This window comes from Danio rerio, chromosome 14 (assembly GCF_052040795.2).
Source record: "Danio rerio strain M-AB ecotype USA chromosome 14, GRCz13ab, whole genome shotgun sequence".
Lineage (NCBI taxonomy): Eukaryota > Metazoa > Chordata > Actinopteri > Cypriniformes > Danionidae > Danio > Danio rerio.
The window spans coordinates 40,186,366-40,192,330 of NC_141034.1; the positions used below are offsets into that span (position 1 = coordinate 40,186,366).

The 5,965-nt window shown below is 33.2% G+C and overlaps 1 long non-coding RNA gene across 3 annotated transcripts; it reads left to right on the top strand.

Annotated features, from left to right (window-relative positions):
• Nucleotides 1-1,100: 1,100 nt before the first annotated feature.
• Nucleotides 1,101-5,717, top strand: LOC147840860 (uncharacterized). 3 transcript variants are annotated; one of them, XR_015507784.1, is made up of 6 exons: nt 1,101-2,209; nt 2,513-2,568; nt 3,048-3,107; nt 3,910-4,024; nt 4,289-4,400; nt 5,478-5,717. It is a non-coding gene; the product is annotated as an uncharacterized LOC147840860 (long non-coding RNA). The 3 variants fall into 3 exon arrangements; XR_015507786.1 differs by lacking the exon at nt 1,101-2,209 and adding an exon at nt 2,272-2,405; XR_015507785.1 differs by lacking the exon at nt 1,101-2,209 and adding an exon at nt 2,277-2,415.
• Nucleotides 5,718-5,965: the final 248 nt, after the last annotated feature.

Here is a 5,965-nt window from a genome sequence, read left to right on the forward strand (position 1 = left end):
GCATGTAGAACTGTTCGGCGGAGGAGCGTCAAAGACCTTATTTATCATGTTCAAGCAGTCCAGTATTAATGCTTTGAAATTCTGCCACAGCACGGTGAGTTACAGGCTCTGTGAATTATATCTTCATGCTAGAGGTAAAGATATGCTTAAAAATCTTCATCCTGGAAAAAATATTATAAACTTTTATGACACCGAGGCGTGGGTTCAATGAAACCACTATAAATCTCCCATCATTCTGAACCAAAAAACAGCGCCATGCCTTCGCCAGATGACTCCATCAGGGGTGTGTGTGCGTGTGTGTTCGGATGAATCCCTGGATAATACAGACGAGGCCCGAGAGCCGGAAACCTGAGCTCTCTTTTCTTTCCTTTTCGCTGCTTTAGATTTTGTCTTTCCTTTTTTCACCTGCAGAGGAAGTAAAGGACCAAAGATTCACTCGCAGGCCAGCAAAAGTGGCTGGAATCAATAAGCATACTATGAGGAAAATTTCATTTCAAAGGACTACTACATATGAGGGGCAGTAAATTGTGACACCGAATTTATGGACTTGTTTCTAATAAAACGTCTGCTTGCTGTCACAAAAACAGAATGATAAAAAGCGCATTATTTTACTGGATAAGGACAATAAATATTCAATTTAAAAGGACAGTTCTCCAAATAAAGGAAATATACATTTATTCAACCGCAAATGGGTTCAAGTCAATTTGAGTTTCTTTTGTTGACTACACTGTAAACGATTTCTGTTGTTTTCACGGTATTATACTGCATTTCTCAACAGTTGTTTACTGTATAAGCTGTGCACAGTGTGTTACTGTATATATTGCTGTTTTCACAGCATGATAATGTATTCTCAACATTTCCATACTGTGAACATGATTAACAGTATGCTACTGCAGATTTTACAATGAATTTTGGGAAAAAATCAGTTACTGTGCATCTAAATACAGTACTGCAAATGACCATGAAAAACTCTACACACACTTTATATTATTATTATGTTTATTTATTTTTTTTGACAAAGTATTTTGTGAAGAAAAATAAAATAACCTATTTCTTCAGACTGTTCAGTGCATAAAGCTGTCCCCTGGTTTTCCATATTTGGGTGTACTGCACCTTAATTTTATAAGGTTAACATGAAAATATTAAATCATTTTTAATCAACATAAATTTGTGCTTAACCAAAACGTAAACTGGAACAAAAGTAATTGATTCATGAAACCAAAGTTAGCTTAAATGTCATAATGACCAGCCTGCTTTAGACGGATTCATGAGGTTAGGGCACTCGTCATCACCATGGAGGTCACATATCTCCGCATTTTCAAAACAATATTTTAAAATACCCACCATCTCTATAAATAAACCACAGACTTGAGTTTAAAACAACTACATTCCCGCATGAAAAACGGTTAAAACTAAATTTCATAACACATTCATTATAGAGCCATCTAAGACCGGGGCAAGTCTCACATGTCTAGCCGATTATAACCTCGTTTCGCCGGATACATGAGTGATGATGGACACCCTGGAGGTCAGAATCTCCGCTATCGGCAAAGCACGCTTACAATTTACACATGATATCTATAAATAAACCACAGATTTAAGTTTGTAAGAACTACATTCTCGCATGAAACACGGTTAAAATTTCATTTCGTGACATATTAAACGCAATATTTATAATATTAACGTTAGCTGGGCTTTCTCATCCGCCATTACCATTTGCTTGTTGATGTGAAATGAATTCTGGGAGAAAAAAGTATTAATTCTCAAAACACTTCAAACGAACATTATTTGTATTGTCAAGGTCAGATATATGTAATAATTTCGCTGGTAAAGTGAATATAAAACAATGTTACTATATTGTAATCAATATCACGTTTGCACTGGTTCGGTTCAGCACTCGAGCGACTCTGAATCGTATTGAACCGAATTGAACCGTTTGCTCGGGAATTATTTGATCACACGTGTTCACAAGCACATTCAGCAATATGCAATTAGTGTATAATTAGTGTATAAATGCTTGTGGCCAAGCAGTATAACGAAATAGTAACGAATCATATACAAAAAGGAATCTGTTTTAGGCGGGTTCGATTCTTTACTGTTCACTAAGGAGCCGATTCATAGAACCGAACGGACACGACTCGACCTGCAGGCAACGGCTCTCCTAATTTGAAATTCACCTGTCGTCTTTCATCCAGCGAATTCATCCTCGGTAAGTGTTTTAAAGTCAAATTTTGTCCGTTAAATGGTTGTTTTATAAGTATTTCTGTGTATTGTGTGTGTAATTTAAAAGAATTAACCAAGTGACATTAGTTGTAGGTTCTTATGTTATGTCACGCTATCCGTTAACAAACGGTATTTTAAACAAGAAATAACAGACGCCAGGCGGTCATTGTAGTGTTTGCGAGGTATTGTACAGTAAGTTTATCTTGAGTGAGTTTTTGACCATACGTTAAGTTACCTGAAAAACATAACTTCAACTTATTGTACTGCATTAATGAATTCTCTATTTCAGCACAACACTGAGATGAAGGCGAAGTCACCATGAAAAGTTAAACGTTTACCGTTAAGGTAAGCTCTGGTCTTCACATAACGTTAGTCATTATGACTAAGCTATCATTATGGTAAAGTTTTTCAACTGTAAGTTAGTTATTTAAACTAAACTCATAATGAAATGAGTCTTAACTGTTTTATTAAATGGAGCTGAAAATTAAATGCAGTTGAATTATTTTAAGCTAACGTTAATATTAACAAAATACATATTAATTGTCTATTTCTCAATAATGTTAATGAGCTTGATGTATAGTGTGTCATTAATTGTACATTTAATTTTTGGTGTTCAGGTGTACCTGAGGTGAGTGTACGTTCTGAGTACACAGATATAAGCCAAAGTCATATCCATCCTAATCTAAGAGAAATTGATGGGGTCAGGGAATGATTTGTGTACAAATGTATTTTAACCCCATACAGATTGGTATGGTTGTACCATAGATTTAGATTAATTAATGTTAAGTCTTATTTTACTCTTATTATATTTATCTGTTTTTCAGCTACAATAATTGATGTTGAAAAACTGATGCTACCAATCACTCCTCACTTGATTATTCAAGGTAATGTCGATGTCTTCCTCATTTTGATTAGATTTTTAAATGTCAAGTTGTTCACAGATTTGTTGTGAGGAGTTTCATGTACAACCTCTTTTTCTTCTTCCAGCAGTTCCTAAGATAAAAAAATCTGGTGTTAAAACAGCCAAGGCTATGCTATTTGCCTACCAAGTGCTGAGTAAATATTAGACAAACATTTTTTTCTATAACTGTTGTCTTTGTGTTTATTAGCAATTTTACTGGGCATATGTGTTTGTTTTTTTTTTCAAACAGCCTGGAAACTGTAAGTTTAGTTCAATATGTTATTTTATGCTATTCATTTTTGTCTTAACATGGATTGCATGTTGAAGCTATCGTTTTATAGTGGGAAAATGTAAAAGAGAATCACTGAATACAATGGCATAATGATTCTGCTTGTTCAAAGAAGGTACTTGATTTAGTTTTCCTCAAGCGACACATCAGTTTTTATGACTATTGCTTGACACTTGAATTGAAGGGACAGTTCACCCCAAAATGAAAATAATAGCATCTTTGGCATCCTCCACTTGTTTCAAAATAGTTATATATTTAATTTGTTCCGTTGAACACAAACTCGTATTTTTTAAAGAAATTTGGTTCAAATATGGATGTCAATAGTTACTGGTTACTAACATTCTTCAAAATATCTGCTTTAGTGTTTAACAGAAATTCAAACTAGTTTAAAACACGTGGAGTAAATAGTGGCAAAATAGTAAACTATTCCTTTAAATATTTTATTCTGAGACTTTTATTTATATGTGTCTTGTCTTTTGTCATATTGTCCTTCTAGCCCAGATTGTGATGGACCTGGAATGCGACACCAGTTACTCTTAAGACAAGAACCGAATAAAGCACAGATGTGGAGGGATTTGCAGCCAAACTTACTGGAGGGAAGGAACCTTTAGGTAAAAACACCTGCTTTATTTAGATCTGAAGTATTTTATTTGACATAGAGATTTATTGTTTTAATTCTAATTTAAAGCAAACAAGGTTGAGCACCCCTGGTCTAAAAGCTCAAAAATGCTGTTTCCGTGATAAGGTTAAATGTAGTTTAGAAATAGATTCATTAGGATCAATGCTTAAAGTAAACATTTTCTTCTCTCTGTAGACCAAACATGTTTACTATCCCTCACATTTTAATAAATTGTTTCTGTTTTTGTTTCTTACAGTGTGGGTGAACATACTACCTGGATGTCCAACAATGGCTGCACAAGAGCTCATTTGATAGCACACATTCTGTCCTGTCTACATCTCTGATGACCTGGAAGTGCTTCGACATCAGTGAGTAATACATATTTATATTGTCATGCATACAGGATTTCTGTAAGCTTAGCTTTAATGTTAGTTTCTAATCAGCAGTGACTGTTTTAAAAAATTAAGTATTTAAATTATTCTCAACGTTTTACTGATGCTGTGCACAGTAACGTTATGATGATTTAGTTTGAGGAAATGTCACTAGAGGGTTTGTATAAAAAATAAATAAATTGTATGAAATGACTCGACAAAATGTTTATTTGTCTCGCTGACATGCCATCACTGCTGCATAATAAAATACAGTAATACGAATTGACCGCAGAATATTACCACAAACATTTCATTAAGTAGGCTAGACTGCTCTTTAGTTCTCTACTCAACTTTAACACATTTCCTCGTGTCGCTGAGCCTCTCTGCAGATTTTGCCAAAAATGAATACTTAGTGATTACTTTGTTTTATGCAAACCAAATATCAGTAACTCATCATTAGCATTATTTTAAAAAATCACCCACGGCTTTCATGTTCTCTAACGCAATCTTATCTGTAAGTTAGAAGTGGATTTATACGTGTTAAAAGCCTAAAAGTATTTAATTAACATTAGTCACGTTAAATTAGATTATTTTAATTTATTTAATTTTAAATATGTAGCCTCTTAAAGTGAGAATGAACTGTGTTCACCCCTCTTAAATTCGTGGAAGCACTAGTAGTGTGATCATGGAATCAGATATTCGAGCTATACAGAGTCGGACATTAAGTTAAGATGAGACTTTATTTTTTACACACCTGTGTGGACACCTGACTAGCGATCTTCAAGAACAATGCCCGCTGATCTTTTCCCCATTAACGTTAGTGTAATTGTGAATTGACAACAAACTGTATTTCACCAACAAAAACAATTAAAAAAACTGTTATATATATTATAACTGTTATATATATTTATTTATATATATATATATATATATATATATATATATATATATATATATATATATATATATGTATAAAAAAACAACAGTGCAGTGTTTCGTTTCTGAATGAATTAAATGGTTTGAGGGATGATTAGTTTTTACTTCAGTGATTGATTTTGCCTGTCATTTTTGCAGGATCATCAGAAGTGCTGCTGCCCTTTTTCACTGTCCCTTTCCACATCATTTGGCCTTCATCATTTCCTGTCTTGTAGCAGTATTTTTACCTGTTTTTAAAATTGTAATAATTTTTGATGCATTAATTGTTGACTGGTTTTAATGATCAATTGTTTATTAGTGTTCTGTTGCTTTGTTATATTGAATTATTGCTACTGTTTTAGCATGGTTTACACAATAAACCTTTATTGTGAAGTTAAAGTTTCAGTTTCTTTATTTTTCTTGTATTTCTTGAACAGTTAAAATGACACTTGTGCAATTTTTGAACATTTTTACCCATTATAAAGTAGCACTATTAAATAAAATAAAATAACATTTAATAACTGTAAAATACTATACAGTAATAATAAAAGTAACGTTAAAATACCGTAGTTCTTCATGGTAAAAATGTACAATAAAATACTGTTTTCAGTTTTGCAGTATGTGTATCACTACTGTAATTGGTGTTA